Source organism: Ctenocephalides felis, unplaced genomic scaffold, assembly GCF_003426905.1.
Source record: "Ctenocephalides felis isolate EL2017-DRISC unplaced genomic scaffold, ASM342690v1 CF-g0.4_SCAFFOLD_00845, whole genome shotgun sequence".
Classification (NCBI taxonomy): Eukaryota; Metazoa; Arthropoda; class Insecta; order Siphonaptera; family Pulicidae; genus Ctenocephalides; species Ctenocephalides felis.
In genome coordinates this window covers 60722536-60750385 of record NW_020536999.1, presented here as the reverse complement: position 1 = coordinate 60750385, position 27850 = coordinate 60722536, and the positions used below count along the sequence as shown (strand labels likewise).

The window sequence follows — 27850 nt, the reverse complement described above, 5'->3', positions numbered from 1 at the left end:
TATATTTTCTCACTTCTGAAACTAAAGACCGCGTAACAACATATGTAATAAATAATCAATAAATATATCTTCTTCAATTAGAACTTAGTGACATAAATTATATCGACAAATCAGTGTTTAATACAGTCCACAGCTACAAATGACCTAACCTAAATTATAATCCAACGAAGTTAATCAAAAGAGAGACAGACTTAATACGCACATACAACAGTGTGTGTGTTTTTTGTGGATACAATTTATCGTCGACGTTTTCGGGAGCACCGCTTAACCCATTTGAATGATTCAGAAACCATTCGATTTTTACTGATGGGAGGAGACTAATTGATTAGTTTTTAGGAAAGGTAGGCCCAACTGTTTCTGAGATACAAAGCAAAGAGTGCAGAAATTAGAAATAAAGTTTCCGAGCAGCCAATTGAATTGCATGAATAAAAAAAAGTGAATAGTTGGTCCAGCTGTTTTATAGATACGGAGCGAAAAGTGTTTATGAATATGAATTTATGATATTTTAAAGTTCTGTTAATAATTTTAAACGATTGATAAATTTTTATTGATTATTTATTATTATATTTATTTACTATTTTTATTACTCCAATGCTCAGTTACTATACGGAAAGTTCAAGCAAATTATGTTATAAAATTGTAAAAAAACAAATGGAATTTTTTTCACGTTATTTCCATGAGAAACTTTGGTTGGAGTGCGATAGAGCGGACTATTTTGAATATTAAGAGCTAAAACCTTCAGAGACCTTTTCATCAATTTGGAAGCTTGGATTTGGAAGTACATATCGAGATGAAGAAACAGGATGGGTATTGTCGTATATAACGACTCTTATATAAACATCATTAATAATTTATAATTTTTTTTTCATTTATCTTATTCTCTTCAATAAATTAATCTGTTTTCACATTTGTTGATTTTAGTATGCGATCGCGCACTCCATTTGTTTCCATTATAATAATACCCATCCTGTTTCTTCATCTCGATACTTAAGATATGTTTAAAATATTTCACATGTTTTAGTACTGTGTCAAGCTTTGCATTGATAGTTGGTGTTTTTTGTATTATCAAAAATTAAATGTAATTTAAATAAAATATTAAAGAATATGTAGCATATAAGTAACTGTTTTTTTGAAAATACACTAAAGATGAGGCATACCATGGTCTCGAAACGTATGTAATTACCAAATAAAGTGTGTGTTAAAAATCTGAGTGTTGTATTATTCATATTTAACATTTAATATATATATTTGTGTGTGTGTGTGTTAGTATAACCTCACATCCTGCAATGTCCATAGCAGATGAGCTAAAGTTGAATGCTTAAAGATGAAACTTTTTACTTTTTATTTATTTATTTCTGTTTCTCCGTCGTTTTGCCGTCCTTCTTGTTAGCGAAAGAACCTGTTTTTTACATACACACACATTAAGCAGACAAATATTTATATGTCCATGGCCGCGGGATAAATTGACGTAAGGGATAAAATTTGTTAGGAATGCATGTTACAACGAAAATTTCATGGGCAGAATTACCATAAATGTTCGAAAATTGCATTATGTAGAAAAAAAAACACGCAAAAAGTAAATTATTAGTGAAAAAGTTGTTAACAGCAAAATTGTACAAAAAAGAAGTTGCTCAACTGGTTCACTATGAAGTTTTCTATTAATCTAAGAGATAAATCTGATAAAAAAGTCCAAAATAATCAAAAATACGAATTATATCTTTAAAAGCGCGTTTTAAATTGATTTAATATAAAAAACAAATTATGTATAAATATAGTTTCGTATGTATTGCTAATGATGAAAAACTTGGATACATTTTTAGAATATAGAAGTCTAATATTTATAATAATCTAGTAGAAAGAATCATACTAATATTTATAATAATCTAGTCCAATTGAAAGAAACAGCGTCAAAAATTAGTTAAACCTAGCTGTTAGTAGCATAATGCATATAGGCAAATTGCCCAAAATTCTCGACACGTGTAAATAATCGGCTCAATCAACACTATTCGAGATTTAGCTATTTAGATAAAACGTTCAACTGTTTATTTAAAAATAAAGTTGCATTTTCACTACAACTACAGTTGTAGTAATTATAATCAATGTGATTTCCAACTGATATCTTTCAAACACACTTATAATATATAAAATTATATTAATTATAGTGCTCAACAACCAGGTAGTATGAGCTAAAATCGCAACCTAAAATTTTAATGAAACTAAAATTAATCCTAAAATTTTAATGAATTTTTTCAATTCAATCACTTTTTGCTGATCTCTCACATTCTAGGACGTTCTATTAGGTTATAAACTGTATGGTCATGTTAAGTTTCATTGAAAACACAAAAAATAACACTTATTAAGAAGAAATGCCCAGCTGATGTTTGGCAAAAACTAATCAGCACGATTCCCAAATAATATCTTTCTAACGGTTTGTGAATTTTCAAAATCGGTTCAAGATGTTTTGCGAAAACCTGAACAAAATATTGAGCATTTTTTAATAATTGTAAAGAAATTTTTTCAAGTTTCGCCGAATGGTTTTTAAAATTGTAAAATCGGTTCAATCGATTTTGAGAAAACGTTGACAAAAGTAAATATCAGTCTATAATTTTTAATAGTAACATATTATCTAAAATAGATCTTTAAAAAACGATTTTTCAAATTCCAACTAAACTACTCCATAAGTAAAGTAAAAATTTATTATGACTAGGTATATTAAAATTACAGAATTTATTCTATACAACCATAATCAATAATTTGAATAGAATTTTTATTGTACATCTTGAGGTAATCCATTTCTTTTGAAATCTAAATTGCATTGTCTCATGAAATTAGAGATAGAACATATTTTTTATCAAAAGTACTAAAATACAAAATTATATAGAAAAACATATATTAAAATTATGTGTTTTAAATATCACTTTGGGCTCGCCCGTAGGTAAGCGGTTAAGAGCGATGGGACCTGAATCAGAGGTCCCGGGTTCGATACCCACTTCGAGCAGCATGTTGTCAGGCAGCAGAGACAACGATTTTCACTTGGAAATATAAATAGCAATATATTTCCTATAAAGTGAAAATAGCCTTTGCCCGGCATTGCTGCATCAATAAAAAGTCAGCCCTATTGGACAAAAAATCATCAAATATGGGTGGATTAACAATTGGGTTACGTAAAAAATACGAAGAAAGGAGAAGTTTCAGCCCAACAGCTCATAGAACGAAAGGTTCTGATTGCTGTTAAAGTATATATATATATATATATATATATATATATGTAGAGTTTCGAACAAGAATCCAAAAATAATACAAAATAAATATATATATATATATATATATATATATATATATATATATGTATAAAAATATCATTCTAATTTAAATAACAAAACTTATGCAACAAAAGTTAAAAAAATATTTTTTTAAATAAAACTTCAATAAAATGTTCCCTTATATTAATTTTTCAATGATTTTAGAAATAGAACTTTTAAATTAAAGAATATAAATTTTAGATTAGAATTTAGATAGTAAGTACTTATTTCAATAACTTATTTGAATATCTTCAATATCTTATTTTTGTGGGATTCCAGACACCCCACCACTGTACCTGTTAAATAGAAAAGCTCGTTGGAAAGCACACAATTAGTAATATGCTTCTAAATGTTAATAAATATTTATTCAAAGATATAAATAAATTAATGTGATAATTAATTTTTACTAAAATCAGAAAGAATTAAGCCAACTATAAACACAACAGTGTGGGAACTGTATGCAAAGCATTCCCATGAGAATCTAGTACAAAAAACATTAGCTTGGACTTCATGCAGTTATTTTTATACGGTGTTGCATATATTTTCACACTCGTGACGTTCTTTGGCCAAATTAGATGTATCTTAAATTTATCTATCTATATACGTACTTATTTTACGTTTAGAAATAAAAGTATTATTAATAGAACTGAGTAATGTAACAAAAAAATGTATTGCAGAAACTTGGAAGAATATTCATAATCCTGTTTTAGATCTCTCTTTTTCTTTACTTTTTACAGTTATCAAAAATTAATTAATAGTTACAAACCTAATTTCTTTATCTGCCTTAAGTTTAAGTTTAAGCATCAATCTTGAAACTTAAAATAAATGATGCAACTTGACACTCAAAAATATATAAGTAATATATAAAAGTAGTTTTATATAAAAGTTTTTATGCAGCAATCAGACTAAAAATTTAAACCTAGCATTTTTATTCCTCAATGTCTTATATGAAGTATGCGTCTAGAATCTTAAAGCTACCTGATGCAATTTCTATCTCAAAAATACTTCTCAAAAGTTCACAATTATAATAACTTAAACCTATACCATACCGATCTAATGCAATTTATATAGCAAATTATTAACGTGTTTCTAAGTAAATCTTTTTCACTGAATTTCTGTTTTAAGATTTTTTTATACTTATGGAAGAGCTTAAATTTTTAGCAAACAATATATCCGCTAAAATCATTTTCAAAATAATTAACTTCCCATAGGGTAAGTCATAGTAATCCCAAAAAAAATCGAAAAGGAAATTTTTATTTACGTTTTAAAGATTTCTGATTATTTTGGCATGCTTAAGAAAAAATGGAAAGATGGATGTATGTTCGAATACAAATTTCCGTCGATGATTTCGGGAACATGGTTTAACCAATTTAAATGATTCAAAGAACATTCGATTCCTATTGATAAAGAGACCTGCTGATTAGTTTTTGGCAAAGACAAGTCGAGCCGTATCGAAGATACGGGGCAAAAAGTTTCAAACACGGTTCAAATTCAGTTTTTGAGAGAACGGAGCGTACGATTTGAATAATTTAACAATGTACTTGTATTTACGAAATGAACAGCTGATTACATTATTGAGTAGGCAGGTCTAGCGGTTTCGGAAATCTATTGACAAAAGCAAAAAAAATTCCATTTGGCAGTCAAAAATGATAATTAGACTTATGCACATCAAATTATCAGATATTTTATAGAGATTTTAATAATGAGCACTAATTTTGTTTACAATTCTGTGGGTTCCGTAACAATGTTTATCCGTTAATGTGCGACGCGGCGATTACGCGCTTCGATATTTCGTCTCTATTACAAAAAGTTCAAAATTTTCCAGAAGTCAAATTTTTTCATAAACATCAAAACTCTCAAAAATATGATTTCAACGTTTTCAAAAAATCTTAAAACTTTTTTAAAAAATTTAATTTTCTGTATGGGAAGTTCCAGCAATTTGTCTTAAGACACGATACCACGATACCGCCACTAATTTTTAGATATTGACGATAGAAATATTACCATCTAAAAACTAGATGCTTTAAAATATTGATCAATTTTTGCATAATCTCTGATTCACAAGATTTGCCCATTTAGCCATACAAATATTTCTCGATTTGCAATTCATGAATGGTTTGCAGAAAGAACAATTTTAACAAAAAAAATGTTAAGATTGAAAATTAAAATCTGAAGATGAAACAATGTTTGATAGGCAACTAGGTACCATACAAATATATGCCAAAGCTATAAATTTTTCCACAGAGTTCTGGAAATAACAACCGATTCGCTAGGTATGCCACAGCATATTTCAAAATTCCTAATTCTTATATAATATCAGAACATTGAATCTCCTAATTTGGCCTGTCTTGCAGTAGGTAAACTGTCCATTTAGATAGTTAATTTATGTTAGCTCATTTACTCATATACTACATACTTCGCACATACACAACCAATTATTTTTTATACTAAAATTTTTTGAAAAATATTTTTTATGGCTAAACAACGTTTGCCGGGTCAGCTAGTATATATATACATATATAAATTTAATATATATATATATATATATATATATATATATATATATATATATATATATATATATATATATCTACATACATATAATCGTTTTCGCATTTAATAGCATCTTTATTAACAGTTGAATAATTTAAATGGCTTTCATTTTTCTTTTCAGCCATTTTCACTTAATTTCATAAGCCGGTAGCATTTAATATTTAATTGATAACTATTGCTTCCTCTAAGTTGAGCCTTATTCCAACATAAAATACTGTTTCTTATGAGAAATTTTTAATTAAACATTAATGAAATATTACATTAATGTTTCAATAATTTAAAGAATAAAGCGTTTAAGCAATTAAATAAAAATGTACCATTTGGTAAAGAATAAATAAATAAATTAAAGTATTCTAAAATGGAAATCATGAATAAAGATGGCAAAGAATAGTTAAAATACAATTTATAGAAATTATTCATGTAAAAGGCACGAAAGAAGCAAGGAATGAAATATGAAACAAAAAAATTTGAAAATATTGAACACATGATGTGAATTCCGTCTTTTGCCCGTGTAACTACAAAAAAAATGTAAAATTAGATTTTATACAAAAATAATGTGCGTAAGTACATTCAAACAAATACTAACTTTGTAAGATCATTATTATACATACTTTGTAAATCGAGATACCTGATCAACAAATTACTTCAGTTGCTGAGTCTGTAAGACATTAGTCTATAAAATCCAGACATCCTACAAGAAAAACGACAAATTTTCTAAAAATTATTTACAAACGGAAACAAGATGACAATAAAATTTCAGGATCTTTACAGGATGCTCGAACAAAAGTCAAAAATGCCATACGAGAGTAAGATATTATTATATAAAATTATAATAGTTTCAATGTGAACTTATGATTTATACATTTTGCAAGTGTTTCCAACTTAAAATTATATTACAAAAAAGTACAAGCGAAAGTTATACTATAAACTATAGAAAATGCCACTTGATATGTGACCAATGAAATTATCGATTGAGACCTTAAAATCAAACAGGATAAAAACAGCATCGAAGAAAGGCCTATATACTTTAACAATTAGGAAATCATTATCCTTTTTTTTCCAAGAATTAGTAGTCTAAGAAATCAACTGCTGAAACAACTATTGAACAGAAATTTAACAAAAATACAAATTCCAAATGTTAGATACTTTAATCTTATCTTTGAGCTTTTCCGTAAGCTCAAGAAAATTTTAATAAATTGCAAAACATTCATAAAAAGGACAAAAATGATCACTTATGATGACATATTACAAAATATAAATTTGTGATAAAGGAGAAAAATTCAGGATTATATGTATTTTCTAATTCAGAATTATAAGATATTTAAATGATCAAAGAAGTTCCACAAAAGCTTCAGGAGTGGAGAACTTTTAGTAAAAATAAATATATTTTTTGAAGAAAAATTTATGCTTTTCCACGACTCATAAAAATTTTGATCATAATTCAGTGAAAACACTGAAATAGTAATGAGAAAAAATATATAACACTTATTAACTTTCCGTAAGATAAGTTATAGTAATCGCAAAAAAATCAAAAATGAAAATTTTTATATATCTTTACGTTTTAAAGGTTTTTGAACATTTTGGTATACCTTAGAAAAAATGGATGTATGTGTGTGTGTGCATGTGCGTGAGTGTGTATTTGTTTATTGTATATTTAGTATTAGTATGTAGTATATTTGAGCAGATACAAATTTTCGTCGACGATTTCGGGAACACCGATCAACCGATTTGAATAATTCAAAAAAACATTCGATTCGTATTGATAAGGAGACGTGCTGATTCATTTTTGGCGAAGGCAGGTCTAGCCGTTCCGAAGATACGGGGCAAATAGTGCCAAAAACAGTAACTCAGTTTTTGAGATTCAAAAAACATTTTACCTGTATTGTCAAGATGAAGAACTGATTAAATTTTTGTGAAAGCAGGTCCAGCGGTTATAGATTCTCAATAAAAAATAAGTAAAAAATGTCATTTGGCGGTCAAAAATGTTTATTGGGAATATGTACATCAAATTATCAGATATTTTATAGAGATTTTAATAATTTGTACACATTTTGTGTGAATTTTTTTTGGTTCCGTACCAAGATTTTTAATTGCGATGCGGGAAGTTCCAGCAATTTGCCTTAAGGCACGATGCCATGCACCCCACTAGTTTTAAGTCTTAATTACCACAGTTATCATAACACGACCTAATAGATGTCCTTACTAATTGGAATAGAATTAGAGAAAAAAATAATATGATCATCATATAAAATGTATGTTGCTAAAAGCACAAGCGAAACTAATAACAAATCATATTTTTACGGCTGTATTACATAAGTATCAATATCATCTAATATCCACCTGATATTAGATTACCGAACAAAAGAGAGTTTATCTACTTAAACGGCAGGAACACGCCCATCTATTTTGTTCTCAGACCTATAAATTAGATTCCGGTGGGAATCTAACGAGAAACTAGTTTGAACGCCTCTTAGAGCTCATTACGCCAGATTTCGCTGCTCGTTGCCGTAACAGATATCTTCTTTCTGTCACGATTGATAAGTAAACTGTCCTGTTAGGTATTTTTATTAAAATCGATATTATTTTATCCAAATAAATCGTATTGGTGAGGTAAAAATCTGATGTCCGAAAATTAACTAGTCTTAATCTTTATAACTTAGCCTATTTTTGGATAAGCTTGCTCTGTTATCTTATTACCGTATTATAGTAAACCCTTAATTGATTGGATAGTTTTGGATGTAGTATAATATCACTTTACTATATATTCTTAACAATTTAATCAGTTTGATAAATTGCAACGTTCGGCCATGACATCACCTCTATGTGAATAAACTCGTTTGTTTTATTGTATAGATCTCTGATTCATTGATACAACATTGATTAAAATAGATATCAAGGCTGAAATAGAAAAACGGAAACTGATACATTTTCAACGAGTTATTGTCTAAAAGTTTTAAAGCATCACTTTGGAGTTCAACAGGCTTTGTGCCAAAAAGTTCAATTGATTCTATGCATTTAAAACTAAGTAATAAATGGTATTTTCGCTAACTGACAAAACACTGTTCTTTAAACCATAAATTCATGTAGTATTTATAGTCTAAGAGCCAGTGAACTAATTGACTAACCTGTTTTCTCAAAGCTAGTAATTTTTTAATAATATTTTATTATCGGTTCATTAAGAAAGTACCGTTATGGCAGTCATTCCGCGATTGCGTCATCATCCCTTCAATTTTTGAAAAAGTAAAAAAAAAAAGAAAAAAATTATAACCTGCTCCCACAAAGCAAATTTTGAGGGTGTATTTTTTTAACTGTTCAGAAAGTATATGTGAACAACCAGCCCATTCTGACGGATGCAAAGGCAAACATAATAATATTCAAAATAGTGTTGGCAAACCAGAATTTGTTCCAACAATTTCGAAGTCGAATAATCTAATATATAAATATTTATTCAGACATGCATCCAATTATTGACGATATCGTTTATGAAGATTTCATTTTGACTATCAACCTTATCACAATGCAAAATTTCATCGAAATTCAATATGTGTAAACCTGATTTACTTATAAGTTGATATTCAAGAATATGGAGAAAAAAATATATTGAAAATTTCATTGACTCAAAATTCTATTTTAACTTGTCCTTTTTTGGCAAAGTTTTAATACTATCCATAGAATTAGAATAGCAAAGTGCCCAAATGAATGAAAAAAAAATATATATAAATTGATAGTCTGAGTTTTACTCATCTTCAAGGGCTACATTAAAAAATAACAAAAGTAATGAGTAATTAAAATTTCATAAAACAAATTACATGTTAATATTAAGAAATAAAAAGTTTTAAGATACCTACAAATTCTTAGTATTATCATTATATTTTTTATGAAATATGTTATTGTTAATAAATAATAAAAAATTGTAAGTATTATGGAGAGAGATTTTAGCTACATTTCTGCCATAATTTATAGAAAGTGAAACACTTTGATGTTACGATTCCTCACTTTTATTGAAACATTTCGAGAGCCTCATCTCGTCTTTAATGACATTCCACAGTTGATCACAAAATACATGACTTTCATTTGAAAATCAATAAAACACTGAGCATTAAAATGAATTCAATTGCTAACTCCACAAGATTGTCAGTATATACCATGTCGAGATACCTGATCAAAAAATTCGTATAAATTAGATTAAAAATATTTTTAAGATAAAATTTACGTATACATATTAGGTTGTCAAATATCTCCCTTCCGCTTTTTTGCTATTGGTTTATAATACAAAAAGGCGGAAGGGAGATATTTGACAACCTATTTATGAGTGCATGTATGACTATGATTTATAGCTATATTTATAGTTATATTTATATGATTTATAGCGATATCATTCTGCTATATTTTATAGAAAATGAAACAATCTGTTGCAATATCTTCCTTTTGTTAAAACATTTCGAAATCATCTTATTCTTCAACGGCGTTCCACATTTATAATTCAGATTAAAATGCGATAGAGATCAGATTTTGAATTATTATCTTCATAAGAGTGTCCAACGATTATTAGTATACGTACTAGTATTAATAGTCGAAGTGGTGTACAAAAAAAATCCTATAAATTATTTATAACAAATCTTAAAATTTTTATTAATGTGTACATATATAAATAAAAAGATTCATCTGTAGGTGTGAAATTATTGTTTATAATTTTATAAAACACTGAAGTTGCGAATTCTTCCAACTCTTGCAACATTTTGAGATCCTCTTTATCTCATCTAAGGACATTCCTTAGTTAAACCATAAAAAGCAAAACAGAATTTATTTGAAATTAATAGGGTAATGAAAATTACAACTAATTCAATTACTAACTTTGTAAGATGATTAGTCAAGTCGACATAGTTGTTAAACAAATTATCTTACTAAGTCTCGATAGTCTATAACAAATCGACAAATTTTCTTGGAATAATTTACAGCCATATTAATAATAATTATAAATAAAAGGACAAATATAATTCAGGATCGAGTTTACAACCATATCAAAATGAATGAGAAACAAATTTGCATAGGAAAACATTTTCCTATTTTTAACTTCCCGTAGGGCAAGTTATAGTAATCGCAAAAAAATCGAAAATGAAAATTTTTATATATCTTTACGTTTCAAAGGTTTTTGAACATTTTGGCATACCTTAGAAAAAATGGATGTATGTGTGTGTGTGTGTGTGTGTGTGTGTGTGTGTGTGTATGTATGTATGTATGTATGTGCGTGTGTGTATGTATGTGCGGATACAAATTTTCGTCGACGATTTCGGGAACAAGGATCAACCGATTTGAATAATTCAAAAAACATTCGATTCGTATTGATAAGGAGACGTGCTGATTAGTTTTTGGCGAAGGCAGGTCTAGCCGTTCCGAAGATACGGGGCAAAAAGTGCCGAAAACGGTAACTCAGTTTTTAAGAGAACGGAGTGTCAGATTTGAATAATTCAAAAAACATTTCACTTGTATTGACAAGATGAAGAATCGATAAAATTTTCATGAAGGTAGGTCTAGCAGTTTCGGAGATATGGAGGAAAAAGTAAAAAAATGAGCCATTTGGCGGTCAAAAATGATCATTAGACATATGCACATCAAATTATCAGATATTTTATAGAGATTTTAACAATAAGTATACATTTTGTTAACATTTCTATGGGTTCCGTACCAATGCTTATGCTTTAGACAGCGACGCGGCGCTTACGCGCTTTATATTTTGTCCCTATGCAGTTAAAGCAGTACGATTGCTTTGAAAAAAAGTTCAGATCTTCTACAATATGTCAAAATATAGAAAGAAAAATTTTTTTCAAAAAAAAAAAATTAAAAAAAAATGTTTTTTTAAAAAAAAAAATTTTTTCAAAAAAAAGTTATTTTTTGTCCAATTTATAGTTTCTCAAAAATCTTATTCTTTCAAAGTAATTTTTTTTCAAAAATGTTAATTGTTTTTAAAAAAAATAATTTTTGGTACGGGAAGTTCCAGCAATTTGCCTTAAGGCACGATGCCTTAATTGCCTTAAGACAGAATTCCACTTACAGCTAGTTTCCTAAGAAACCATCTGCCTTAGCAACTACAGAATAGAAAATTAATGCAAAAAATACTAATTGTAGATCTAAATAACAAGCCAAAGAACCTTAATAATGAAAATTACTCATTGAAGCAATTTTTGTAAACGTTATATAGGTTAGCTGATAATTTTAAAAAACCTGAAAGTTTTTTTTAGTTTTTATAAGATTTTTTTATTACATTTAATATTAAAAAATATATACAATCTATAAATTTACAACATGAATACATATCTTCATTTGAAGATAGCAAAACAATTATTTAAACTACAATAAATTCACTTAACTATTACTTTAATCTAAATAATATTTATTATGTGGCAAAAATATCACAAAAACCACAAACAATATATTTAAGGACAATATAACACTAACAAAAACATAAACGTGGTGGAAAACGTTTGATAAATTAAAACTGAAATATTTATTTTAACTCAAGATCTTTTATAAAACTTAGGTAGCACAATAACTTAACATTTTGAAAAAAATAATTTTGAGATTTTATTTATTAATTCCATAATTTCCGGAACTTGTATTGCCTCATGTAGTATTTTGTTTGATCTTTAATAATAAAGTAAAAAAAACTACAAAATCTTGATTTAATAAAAAATGCGTGAATCAGAACAATATTTTACCTTGTCCTTGAAAATATTAAAAAAAAAACATGTGCCGTGTACTAAACGTAAGTTTATTGATAAGAAATTATTTCTATATTATTCGTAGTCTTTATGAATCTATGAAGTAATTAAAATAGAATATTTTTTAGGCAAGACAGATATTACAGCTGTTCAAAGAATGAGATTATAGCGCCAGCAAAAAAGTAAAAAAAAAATACAAGCAGTCAATGAATGTATGTTAATTTTAATTACATGAAGTTCTTCAAACACAATTACATGAAGAGTGAAATTGCGAAAGTAATATTTGTTTAGACGTTGTTTAGCATGATCCTCTGTGTGATCGAATATTATAGAATTTATTAATCAGCAATTACTTCAATTCTCTAATGAAGGTTCATTTCTAAATGCTAATTACAATGACAAACCGATCATGTCATATTTGAAGTATGACTTTAATTACATTATTGTTTTTAAATATTATACATAAGTTTAATGTTATTATAAATATATAATTTATAATTTATCATTATATAAATGTGTATAATGGTTTACACTAATAAACGTGTGCATCACGAGTGTTACCATATTACTAATAAAAATTATTTAAAATTGTTATATGACGTATTTATTTTCACTTAAACGCCTTTTTACTTGGCGCCCTCATTTTTGCAAACCACTTCTCATAGGTCTACAATATTTTATGCAGTTGGTTCTGAATATCAACTCTTATCACTATGAAGAAAAAACTCTATTAAAAATTTCGCTGGCTCGAAATTCACATTTGAAATATAATTTCTTTATGCTTTATGCGTTTGCGAGCTTTATGCATTTCCTTAACGTTTTTAGTCCATGTGTGTATGTATCTATATATTATAAAATCTGCAAAAAATCTCGACAGCCGCCGGCAATTTTCACAGCATCGCCGTTTGTTGCAAAATTAGAAATTTCCGCACAAAAGAACAAAAGTACAAGAGAGCTCGATGTCGGCTCTCTCGACAGAAAACAACGGTATCATAATTAATTCCTATAATAATATGGCGTGACAACAAACCTTACAAGAGGATGGAAACGGCAAAAAATCATCGAATTACTGTATTTTGCGACAATTATGAAGTGTTTGCAAATATTTGAGATGTTTGTCACATGTAATACTTTGGTTCAAGTTAAAATATATACTTTTTATTGTAATTCATGTAGATGAAATAACGGAGCAACGCTTGGAAATATACGTGATAAATAAATAGAAATAATGTAAAAACCCACATTTAATGTAGTATAATTATCCTACTAGTTTTAATGTAAGATGTGACACTGAAATCGATAACTAGGTGTGAGTATAATTTTTGTGGCGGGAATAGCTTCACTTCACTTCAATAGCGTTCTCAACTCACACGATGGAGGAATTCGGTTCGAATCTCCAGCAATACCAGAATTAAATATGAAATATTGAACTGGATTGAGGATATAAGAAGAGATAATATATGAGATGATATGTATAAAAAATATATATGTGAGAATTGTATAAAAATATGATGAAAAATAATATGAATAATGTAGGTGGCTAAAAATGCTGTACAGCGGAGGCCAACAAAAAATTTTTTTAAAAAAAGTATAATTTTGTCTTAAGGAACGTTTGCACGAACTTAACGATATATGTAAATAATCAAAAAAAAGTTGAGATTTACCTATTTAGATAAAATTATTTCAACGTGTATGTGCGTGTGCGTGTATGTAGTATCCATGTGTGGTTGTTTGGATACAATTTTTTGTCCATGATTTCGAAAGCACGGATCAACCGATTTGAATGATTCAAAAAAACATTCCATTGCCATAAATGGGGAGACGTGCTAATTAGTTTTTGGCAAAGGCAGGTCATTTGGAAGATACGGGGTAAAACGAGGCAAAAATTTGTAATTTTGAGAGAACAGAGCGTTGAGTGATTCAAAAAACACATCATTTGTATTGATAATAAGGAAGAATTGGTTGAATTTTTATCTTATCGAGTTTCATTAGTTTTGGAGAAAAAGTCGTTAAAATATCAAATTTTTGCTCATCATAAAATGCATCATTTTTCTAAATTTTGACGAATTTTTAACATAATTTAGTCAAGATTTTAGTATGTTCTTTGAGACCATAATCTCTATTACCATAAACATCCATCTTATTAAAAAATATTTGAAATACGTTGAAAAATATAATCAACTCGATGTTACAGAAAGTTTTAATGAAATATGTATATACAGATGATTTCATAAATTACAAAAAGTGCTAAATTTTTTATAATAATAGTGATTATTATTTTTTTACTTTTAATAGTTACTATATTTAAACATAAAAAATCAGTCACTGATATATAAAACAGTTATTTATAGTATTTATATCTATACTAACATAAATGAAATAATAAAAAATAAACATTTTTCCGCTTTGTTCGACAACAAAGTTTCTTTCCGCTTTTCTATTCTTCGGTCATTGCAAAATAAATCATTTAACATTAAAAATTATCAATTAATAAGTAACATTAGAAATAAAAGAAATTATACTTTCTAAAGTGCATTTTACATATAAATATTGCAAATAATTGTGCAAAGTGCAGAGGATATAGAAATAATCTGAAATCGCATCTTTCTAATATCGGATAACAAATGAGTGTGGAAAATTATAAAGATCACTATACAAAAACATTTTTTCTCTTCTTGAAATGATCAAATAAAATAAATTGAGTCAAATAATATTGTTCCAAATAATATTGTAATGTCCAATAAAACCAAGACAAGAATCAAAAGTTCAGATATAGTCTAAACCACCAAAACGACTTATAAATTTATTTTACATTTGCTGTAAAATAGTAAAAATTCTTAATGAATACGAATTATATATTTTATATCAAATTTTAAAGTTCAGTTAAGAATCGGGCTCGGTTGTATGTACGTCGCTAAAAAGACTGGACCTGAATTAAAGGTCTCGGGTTCGATCCCATTTCACACAGCCTGTTTGTTGTCAAGCAGTCGCGACAACAGGCTTTCACTTATAAATAACAATATGTTTCCAAATGGAAATAAGCATCGTCCGGCATTGCTGCATTAATAAAAAAACAATCGCCCTATTTCGTAAATTGTAATAATTATTTGTCACACGGAGATGGAACAACTATTTGGGTTGTCATCTGTGGAATCGAATGATACTAAAAACTGTCAAAGTGCTATGTGGTCGCCAAACCTAGAAAACCTACCAACGTTAAAAAAGTATTTTATAATAAGTAATCTACATATATATAAAAATAAGTCTGGTTTTCCTTCCTGGCGATATAACTCCAGAACGCACGAACCGATTTCGACAATTTTGCATTCGTTGGAAAGGTCTCGGGCTCCGCGAGGTTTATAGATAAGAAATATAGATAAGTTAGTGGTGCATGGCATCGTGCCTTGATGCAAATTGCTGGAACTTCACGCACCGTAATTAAAAACTCGAGTAATGTTATTAGTGAGAATTATCAGAATTATGCTTGCTTAACTCACCGAGCAATTCTCGCCGCAAAGAGTAATGATGTACACGCACTGAATTTCACCATTCAATCAAAAATTGCTGGCGATTTGGTGACATACCAATGATTCCGACTGGTCTTCCGTTTGACTTCAAACGATTGCAATTTCCAGTTCGCCTAGCGTTCGCAATGACAATTAACGCAAGGCCAATCGCTTAGTGCTTGCGGGATGAAATTCAAATAGATTATTTAGAAAATCATTGTTTTTCACACGGGCAGTTATACGTTGCCTGTTCACGAGTTGGGAAATCATCCGCTTTGTTTGTGTTAACGTCAGACCAAAAAACAAAAAATGTGGTTCACCAAAGAACACTTCAATGAAACGGATAATTTGCGGATTCACTTTCATTTACTTAGAGAAGTTCAACTAAAAAACGCTTCATTTTCGTAATCGAAATAAATTCATTACTGTTGTGTAATAGAATCAAAGTTTTCCTTTTCAATTATAAAACAAACAAAAAATTTCTTCATCTTTCTCACGAAACCATCTGGTGGCAAAACGGAGTTTGTCGGGTTTGCTAGTATGTAATAATTTTATGTGTAAAAGGTCGGATGGAACGGCAAATATATAGAATTTGGACAGTTTTGAGTACCATCTTATCAAAAACGTAGCGTAACATAAGCTTGCCATAACTTTGGTCTATTACGGCGAAATTGGCCCCTGAGACTTGCAATTCATCAGCTAGTTTTTTCTGGTGGTTTTGAGCCTATCATTTCTATAATGTGAATCTTCCATGTGAGTCTGAATAAAAACCTATGTATTTTACTAGATATTTGTACAACATAGATATTAGTATGTTTCCTTAAGGTACAAAGTCTTATCTTGGATGAATTAAAACTAAAATAGCAAGACATTTAAAACATGTAATCTTTCCATCTCAATTATTAATAAAATGAGTCATTAAAATACAAAAAAAATCGTACCAGATATACAATTTCATACCGTGTAACAGTATCCAATCCACATGATGCATCGCATATGAAAACTAAGGTTATGTGTCACGACAAACACAATAATGGTATCAGATCGCGTCCGCGAGCAAATCGCAAAGCGATTTATAATCGCCTTTAAGTCTTTTATATTATAATCTTGTCCCTCGTCAGTTGGTTTGTATCAGTTTATGTGTTTGTGCCTTTATGATGCACTCCCAATTCCCTCAATTCATTTGTTCGCCATTGAACAATCAATAACAATTAAAAGGCAAAGGCATATACATCGCCTTATGCTTATCTGCTTATATAGCTAGCCAACCGACCGGCCAGTCAGTATGTGTCAATGCACTTGAAACATGATCTCAGTTTCTTGAAAAAGAACATTGTGCGTTTCAATGTTTCGACATTCATAATAGAATATATATATATAAACAGAGGTGTATTATTTATCAATCACTTTTACTATCAGGTTGGCAACTAAGTGCGGATTTTTGCTACAAAATAGAAAAGTGAATGAAATTATGGAGAATAAAAGTATAATAAAACAACTCTAAATCAGTTCGTATTACTTTCACCCTACGACAAAGTTCAAGCCCTCCTGTTAGACTGAATGGTGAATTGGTTCCTATATTCAATGTAGTTAAATATCTGGGAATACATTTAGATAGGAGGCTAACCTGGCATGAACATATACTAAAGAAGCGCCAACAGCTCGAACTAAAACGTAGGCTTCTTAATTGGTTAATGGGCTGGAAATCACAAGTTTCAATAGAAAATAAACTCCTAATATACAAGTTAATTATTAAACCAATATGGTCCTACGGTCTACAACTATGGAGTGCGGCCAGTAAATCAAACAACTATTCTACAGAGGTTCTAAAAAAAATTTTGAAAGGAATTGTAAACGCTCCAAAATACGTTCCCAATTGGTTGATACATCAAGATCTCAGAATTCGAACTATAGAAAAAGAAATTAGTCTTCACTGCACCAGATACAAAGCTCGTTTAAGTCGTCATCCAAACCAATTAGCATGTGACCTGCTCAAGCCTTTACCACCAAAGCGTCTCAAAAAAAAGAATATGCAATGATTTACTACATCAAAATATATAATATCTAATTATAAGAAGGTGCTATCGTAGGGCAGCGATTCTTCTCACGCTGTCAAATAATATATATCTGTAAAGTAGCTGAATGTACTGTGTATAGTTTGCTAGGAACAATAAACCAAAAAAATTTTTTTTTTCATGCAACTAAATATCTTTATCCTGTAATACATTGTCCATTTTTATCAGTGACTTTTTGTCATCTTCCAAGCAGCATCATTATCTCACTTTCTGAAAACTTTCGGTTTTTATTAGCAAAAAACTGAATCAGGTACAGTTTGATCATTGAATTGTTCACCATTCAAAGAGTTTTGTAAAGATCTAAACAACAAGTAATTAGAAGGCAATATCAGAACTGTATGGTGGATGTGGAAAAACATCCTTACCAATATCCAATAATTTTTACCGAGTAGCCGAAGATATGTGATGTCAATAATGACTTTTCAAGTTGTTCAATGTAGATATCAGAATTGATAGTTCGGTTGGGTGGAAAGAGTAAAATTAGACAATTCTTTTGCAATCCAATTCAACTGGACGACCAGAGCGTTTTTCATCTTTGAGTAAAATTTGGCAATTGGAAATTTGGCAAACCAATTTTGACACTGCCGTTATTTAAGGCTCCGTCACCATAAACAGCAAATAACTTTTTGTGAGCTTCAGATGCATTTTATCTTTTCATAAATTGAAAAGAAAAATATAACAAAAATTTTGATTTGATTTTCCGTCTTTCAAGAAATGACACACAAAAACTACGTAAAATACTTTGTTATTTTACATTTGGACTACGACAGCAAACCAAAAAATTTAATTGAAACCATCTTATTGTAAGAGTAAAAGCCGCACTTACTTAGTTGCCAACCTAATATCAATACTCAATTTACATTTTCTATATTGAAACAATGAAAGAATTCTTCTATTTTTGTAGAACAGTTTAAATAAAATTCTCTTCCAGCAAACATCCCTTAAATAAACACAAATCTCATTCATATTTAAAAGTTTCAATAAACCAATTTATAAAAATCTGATGTACAATTAGTAATAAACTAGTGGTGTATGGCATCGTGCTCGCACTCTTTGCTCCATATCTCCGTAACGGCTGGATCTGTCTTTGCCACAAACTAATCAGCACATCTCCCTATAAATAGGAATCGAATGTTTTTTTAACCATTCAAATCGGTTGATCCGTGCGCCCAAAAACGTAGATGAAAAAATGCGGACATACAAAACACAGAACACACACATAAATTTTTTCTGTGGTATGTCAAAATGTTCAGAAACCTTCAAAACGTGATTCATTTTCGATTTTCGGCCCATTACTATAACTACCCCACGGGAAGTTAAAAACTAAATGATTAAAAAAAAATCCCATTAAGAATATCATTTTGCATATATGTAACTAAAGAAACTAGTGGTGTATTGCAATGTGCTTCAAACAAATAATGCAATCGTATGGCCATACCAAGAAATACATTTTTTTCAAATATATGAAAATTCCTTGTACTTACTGATTAATAAATAAATATAAGATGATATCTACAGAAACAATTTAGAAAAAAGATTGAAAATTTTGAAACATTATTAATGCATTTAAAATATCTTTAAAAAAAATCAGACTATTTGATCAGCGACTTTTGGCCATCAAATTCAAAATTTAAATTCATAACTATATGTGTATGTGAATGCTTTCTTCGGAATTGAATCTAAAATTATAAAAATTCCTAAAAATTATGAATTTTACAAAAAAAAATCGAAAGTTTCACTTTAATATTTGGCATGTTTAATTCTTAGAGTGAATGTGGTAAGTTTTCAATTGAAGATCATACATCTTTCTAATAAACTAACTAATAGGTTTTGCTCCTTAATAATTCTAATAGAATGTTTTCCAACAAAAAGCATCTATTTTAAATGTATTTTCTAATAAAATAATGTATTAATATTAAGAGAATGCCAGAGTTGCGTGTTAGCAATAAATGAAAAAGATAGAATTATCTTCTAAAATAAATCTTAAGAAACTGTAGTAGATTTCTTTAATGATAATATTTTATAAACAACATAATAATATATTATAATAAAAAAAGAAGAATTAGTGGTGTATGGCATCGTGCCTTAAGGCAAATTGCTAAAACTTCCTGTAGCATAACGAAATGTTCGAGGAATGTTAAATGTTTTCAAAAAAATTATTATAAATACTGTTACATTGTATAATATTTATAAGAATTATATGAACTGAATTACAACGTTAAAATTATTTATTTGTAGTATTTAAGTAAGCTTTGGAACTTTATCCAGAATTAAAATTGAAATCTGAATTATTTTCGCCATACAAAAACAAAAATTTGAAAAAAAATTGAAACAATATTTTTTTCCCAAAAGCAATTATTTTGTCAAAACAAGCAGAAAATTTTTAGAATCATTCAAATCGGATGCTTAGTTCTCTTAAAAACTGCAATTGTTTGTACATTTAGCTCCGTATCATCGAAATCTTAAAATCCGTATCGAAATTTTAAAAAAATGTAAACAAAAACGTGCTCATTTTTTGCTGAAATGAAATGTTAATATATATTAAAACGATTGAGAAATATTGATAAGATTGCAATATCAATTCACCATCTAATTAGTTTCTTTACAATAGTTATTATATGCAAATTAATTCTTTATTTTTTTTATTTCTAATATCTCAATCATTAATCTCAACATCTTGGTAATAAAAGAATAAAAAAATTGAAGAAATGTTTATAAAATAGCTCCATTTTAAAAGCAATTAACATTATAAATTATTTTAACTCATCACTGAATATATAAATATTTTGATATAATAATTTCATTTTATTAAAAAATATTCACAAAGCTTAAAACGTAAATTAAGCAAATAATATGCGAAATTTTGGTTAAAAAATAAAAAATATTTGGATAAGCCGGTGAATAATTTTATATGCAATATTATAAATATAAATCATAATTATTGAGTAAAATTTATATATTAAAATTAATATATTTTCAATATTATTTATTCAGACCGGCCCTGGTTTCATAAGTTTCATACACAAATGCATTTGTAAATTAGAAGTGATCAATAATTGTTCTGAATAAGCATCAAACTTAAATTAATTTTGATGAATTAGTAATTATCTAATTTAGATGCTAATTAATACACTTCAGTTTAGATCGATATTATATCAGTAATAATTATATAATAAATATGACTTTTGTACGTAACTACATTTCTTTTACAAACATATATAAATTATATATGTTATATCTTATATTATAGGATAGTTGGTTTCGATTAAAATTTCGAAAATTTTGGAAGGCGTATCATCAAAAAAAAGAAGATAATTTTTCAGAGTATTTAGTCAAGATTTTGTCAATGACGATACATAGATACATAATATCCGCAAGAAAGATTACATTGTATGGATTGAAAAATGAATATTTCCGAATATTTTACTTTTTTCCTTTTTCATGTTTTATAGATGTTGTATATAAAGATTTTATTCAGTTTGCTTGAAATTATGTTTTATTTAATCGAAACACCTGATTATTTAATTTGTGATTTTTACAAAATTTTAATGATTAGAATAGATGATAAATAGATATAAGTATCCAATATATTAATAAACTAGTGGTGTATGTGCATTTAGGTAAATTGCTGGAACTTCCCGTACCGTAATGAAATATTCGGGGAATATTAAAAGTTTTCAAGTAGATTATTATAATTACTGTAACTTCCATTATTCGTATTTTATATACAAAATAGAAGACAATGACGTTTATATACCTTTACAAATAATAAATAAACAAAACTTAATCAATCGGATTTAAAATGAAGAATAAGAATATTGTCTAATATTCATAAGAATCGAATGTTGTTTGAATCATTAAAATCGGTTGATCCGTGCGCCCGAAAACGTGGACAAAAATTTGTATCCATACATACGTGTTTGTATGTCTATCCATGTTTTCTAAAGTATGCCAAAATGTTCAGAAACTTTCAAAACGTGAAGATATGCAAAATTTTATATTTCGATTTTTGGGCAATTACATAACCTACGGAAATAAATAGATAATTAAAAAAATGTAAAAATATTTAAAAAAGAAGAAATCAACATATTAGTTGTAGCACAACTAATTTTAAATTTAGCCAAAGATAATTACTTTTAGTTAATACTAAACGTATTGATATTTGTAATTAGTAATTTATTTAGTATATTTTTAATTCTAAAGCTTTATTTATATGATTTGATGAATATTCGATATTAACGAAAATGAAGTTATTTTTATTTAAATATTGTTAGCAAAACTGTATGAAAAAACCAATAATATGTATCTTAAAATATATATTCAAATTGTACTATGCTCTAAAAATATATTTACCATTCATTCATAAGTATATTTAAGGTTTAATTAAACTGTTTCCTTGCTTTATTATTTTATTCACTTCTAAAAACAAGACTTGGTTTAATATTTTAAATAAAAATTTCATAGAAGACATAATTAATAAATAAATGAATGGGAATAAAAACTTTGTATAAATACGGATTTTGGATAGAAAAACAATGATTATCTAAATATTAAGTGAAATATATACAAATAAATGGAAATAAATACATATTATATTCGTAAATATTTTCTATACAACAAATAAAATTCAAATAAATTGTGATTATGAACCAAATCTAAACCATTTCTTTGAATAAAAACAAATATTTTATTAAACCAAACTGTGTTTAATAACTATATTTTTTTAAACATAATCGTTTAAGACCGTGGTTGTCAATCTGTGGGACGCGCCCTCTCAGGGAAATACAAGGCTGCTACAAGGAAAATGTTTCCAAAATGCTATTTTCAAAAATGAACTAAAATTTTTGGCTTGATATAAAAAATAAGCAAATAATTATCAATTATTATTAATTAATATTTGTTTTTCAAGTACAATATTACATTAAATTGCATATTAATTTATATATTCTTATTAATTTGTTAAAAAAAATATTTGCAATATATATAAATAAGTTTATAGTAAATAAATAATAAATGAAAAAAATATTAAATAATTAATTAATTTATATAAAATTTGTGAAATATGGACATCAGCCCTATTAAATATCATTCTACTAACGGCTTGTAACTAAATTATATAATATCAGTCGATCAATTTATGAAATTAAATTGGTAAAAAAAAATCAGGGAAGCGCAACAATTTTTTTATAAGAACATGGGAACGCATACAAAAAAGTTGAAAAGTACTAGATTAAGGCTTGCAAGAAATAATGAGGTGATTGCAAATCAATGATGGTTTTGCAGAAGAAAATTCATATTTGAATATAATAAAAAATGGTAAAAAAGCATTAACAAAAAAGTAAAATAAATTTTAATATTCAACTTCAACGCAAAGGCAAAGTAATAGTTTTAAGTAAAAGGCAAAATTAATTAATTTAAATAATATGCAACATATATAAATTATAAATAGAAAAAAATATAAAATTAAGTGCTAAATACAAAATGTATAATTCAATAATATTTGTCATTCCATGTATAAGAAAACTAAATACAATATCGAATTGTTTTATTTCAGGCAAAGCTAATATGGATTGTAATTTAATATTATCTCAACAGTACTTATTATTAGTTTACATAATACCATTTCATTTTAAAATATTTACTGTGCACGACAGCTGACAAGAAGTATTAAGTTTCTAATGAATGTTTATGTATAAACCCATTTTCTTGCTATTTTTAGGATATATAATAATAATAATGTAAAGTATAAGTGAAAGCATTTAATTAAGATTGTATTATTTAATATCTGATACATTCCATGAAACAGTGGAATATGTGTTGAACTTGTTCATATAAACAAAATAAACAAATTTAACACAAAATATGAAACTTTGTATCTCTGACAATTTATTAAGTCTAAAAGCAGAAAAATTCAAATTTGAAAAGTCAACAATTGGCTTAATAAAAAATGTATTCCTTTATACAATATACTGTCTTTTGTTGTAGTTTTCGATAATACTTTTAGATTTTATGATAATAACAATTGATAATGATTGAAAATATTTTTAATGAGGAATTGTTTTTTGTTCATACTAATATGATTTCTCAAAATTGCCTTCTAATAATATGTGCTCACATTATTTCTATTCCATAAAACAGTGGAATGTGTTGTCGAACTTATTTGTATAAACAAATTTAACAACAAATATGAAATTCTGATAATCTATAAAATCTACAAAATGCAATCAATAACCTATGTTGTTGTGTTATTGGAGTATTTGAAAACTGAAATAATTATAAATAATTTATAATAATTATAAAAAAATAATTCTTTTCTAGAAGTTTATTGTTTGTTTAGCATTGATGTACTTGCAGATTTGTTAATAATAATTCAGTGTGGAGAATTTTACATGAAAATAAAGCATCTTAGTTATTCAAAAATAGTTCTAATTAAACATTTTCCGACAAAATCTAAACAAATTTCTATTAAATATATAAATTATATTATAAAAAAACAAGATGAAAAGGATTGAAGATAGCTGCCTAAATATAAGGTGCAAAATGAGTACACTATTTCATAAAAATAATATCTAAAATTGACAATTTGTAGAACAATCAAAATTTCGAGAGATATTAGCATAAAATATTTTTTATTATTAGCCCTTTTAAATAAAAAAATTGGAGAACTGGATAAATAAAATGATAACATTGAAGATCTGATATAGAATTAAAATTTCATCCAAATGCGTAATTTTTATTTGACAGCTTCATTTACATTATGTATTTATATTAATAATTTGTAAATATTTTTCTTTATTACTTTTATATATAAAGTAATTTTATCAATATGAAAATGCATATGTCAAAATTGTGTTTTTTGATCTCCACAATTTAATAGCACTAAATAATTTACTAAAATAATAGATTTTTTTAAAATGATGTTTAAACAAACAGCTTAATACAATTTTGAATTGAATTGTATATTTTATGTACTTTTAGATTTAATTTTAAAAGTTCAACACTAAAAAATCTGACACAAACATAAAATTCAATTATTGTAATTTTCATTTGACACCTACTTTACTAAAACCGTGCAAATATTTGTAAATTTTAAAATATCTACGAAAAAAGGATAGTGATAAAAATTAGATAATTTTCATGTTAATTTGTTAAAGATAGATTTTAACAATAAAAGTGTTTTTGACAATATGAAAATGCATCTGTCAAAAGGATGTTTTTTGATCTCCACTATTTAGTGACACCAAATAATTGACATTTTAAAAAATTATACCAGGCTCGTTGTTTAGTATTGTAGATTTTATGTTAAAAGTTAAACTATATATTGAAATGCATTTGTCAAAGAGATGGCTTTTGATATCAACTAAATCATTTTCTCAAATAATTCACCTTATAAAAATTAATATTTTTATATGAGACTGTTGTTTGTTGTATTGCTAGTACTTTTAGATTTCATATTAAAAGTGTTGTACTTTTACCAAGAAATTCAATATAAATATAAAATTCATTTAATTAGTAATTTTCATTTGAAAAATTGTAAATATAAATTTGAAAATATCCACCAAGGAAAGCGTAAACTTTTACATTATTTATTTATAATCATATCTTGTAAATATCCAATAAGATTTTAGCGTCCATTTTAAATTAGAATTGCATAATATGAAAACGCCTCTGTCAAAAGGGTTATTTTTTATGTTCATTAAAAAAATCTCAAATAATTGAACTTTCTTTTAAATTGTACTGTGCAGTTTAGTTAGTATTATAAAGTTTATGAACTTTTAGATTTCATGTTTGAAGAAAAACACTAAAAAGCTGATACAAACATAAAATTAATATTAATAATTAATATATTTATCATTTATTTGACAAATAAATAAATAATAATATTTTTGTATCTCATATTTTTTTAATTTTAAAATATCCACCAAGAAAAGGGTAAACTTTTATATATTATTTATATTTATATCTTGTAAACAAATTCAAATAAATTTATGGCGTCCATTTTAAAATAGGAGATTTTAACAATATGAAAATGCATCTGTCAAAAGGGTGATTCGATAAATTTACTCAAATTTTTAAATTATTGGATTAATTTACTCAAAAAATTGTTTTTTTTTTTATAAATTGTACTGTGCTGTTTATTTAGCATTGTAGAAAAAATCTGATACAAACATAAATTTCATTTGGCGTCCAATCTAAAATATAAGTGAAACAATATGAAAATTCACCTGTCAAAAGGGTAATTTCGATAAATTTACTCAAATTTTAAAAATTTTCGATTAATATACTCAAAAAATTGTTTTTTTTTGTAAATTGTACTTTGCTGTTTATTTAGTATTGTAGAAAAAATCTGATACAAACATAAAATTCATTTGGCGGCCATTTGAAAATTCATCTGTCAAAAGGGTGATTTTTTATGTTCATTAAAAAAATTACTTAAATAATTAACTTTATAAAAAAAAAATATACTTTTATACTAGACTAATTTTTGTTATTTATAGCTAGTACTTTTAGATTTTATTTTAAAATTACAACACTAAACATAAGAAATTTGATACAAGTATAAAATTCATTTAATATAATTGTCATTTGACAGCTACTTCATTACAATCATACTCTTCTTTTATCTATGATTACAATATTGCAAACATTTGTAAATTTTAAAATATACACGAAAAAAAAACGTAAATTTTTGTATTATTTATATAAAATTATTATAAATACCTAGTAATAAAAATTTGGCGTCCATTTTCACATTAATTTGTTTAACAACGATTTTGGCATTAAGTATTTTTGACAACATGAAAATGCATCTGTCAAAAGGGGTGTTTTTCGTTCCCCACGAATTATTTTACGTTATATATTATTAATTGTATACGCACATGGCTGTAAATTTAAATTGCTTACATATTTGTAAATTTTATACGAATAGATTTGCAATAAATTATGATCTTCCCCTATAATGTGCGTCTAAATTCTATTTTGACAGCCGGGTGGAAACCAAAACAAACATGGCGCGTCTTGCACAAAAATTCAAATTAACAAAACTCGACTCACCCTTTTTATGATAGAATTGCACTGGAACCGGCTTCTCCTCGTCGTTTCAGTCTCATGCACAATATTAAAACAACATATACACAACAAAACACAATTCGTTTATTACCACGTCTTAAAAACTGAGAAAATGCACTTGTCTAAACACGAGCGATTTCGAATTCGTCACAGTATAGTAAATAAATAAATTAAATTCCCTTGCACTGAGCCCGAGTGTGCATCTAGCGATATTAACAAGTTAAAATCCCGGGCTTCGGGATTTTGACTTTATTTTGGAGCTTGCTCGGCGATCGGACTAAAAATAATATCCTTGTTGCTTGGTGTGTATTTCGTTCGGTCTTTCTACACAGGTTGCACACACTGAGCCCGGCGGCTACTACACACTGACGCCGAAAGTGCGGCGGCTGGGCGTCGGTTTACGCTGCGCCATCTATTAATATTCACATTTATTTTATTCACAAACTTTATCGATATCTCTAAAACGTTTAAATTTATTATAAAACGTTATTTTTCGTTATTTTAAAATTGACTACTGGTGCATGGTATCGTGTTTTAAGGCAAATAGCTGAAACTTTAGCATCGTTCAAGTATTACGTAAGCAGAACAATTTATTACAATTATTTACCCCCCCCCATCTCTTACCC

General features: G+C 27.3%; 1 long non-coding RNA gene across 1 annotated transcript in view; it reads right to left on the bottom strand.

Annotated features, from left to right (window-relative positions):
• The window catches only part of LOC113364076, a 122740-nt gene extending 95251 nt beyond the window's left edge, over positions 1-27489 (bottom strand). Inside the window, exon 1 of the long non-coding RNA XR_003366017.1 lies at positions 27210-27489. This is a non-coding gene — a long non-coding RNA (uncharacterized LOC113364076). The remainder of the gene's footprint in view (positions 1-27209) is intronic.
• Between the last annotated feature and the right edge of the window lie 361 nt (positions 27490-27850).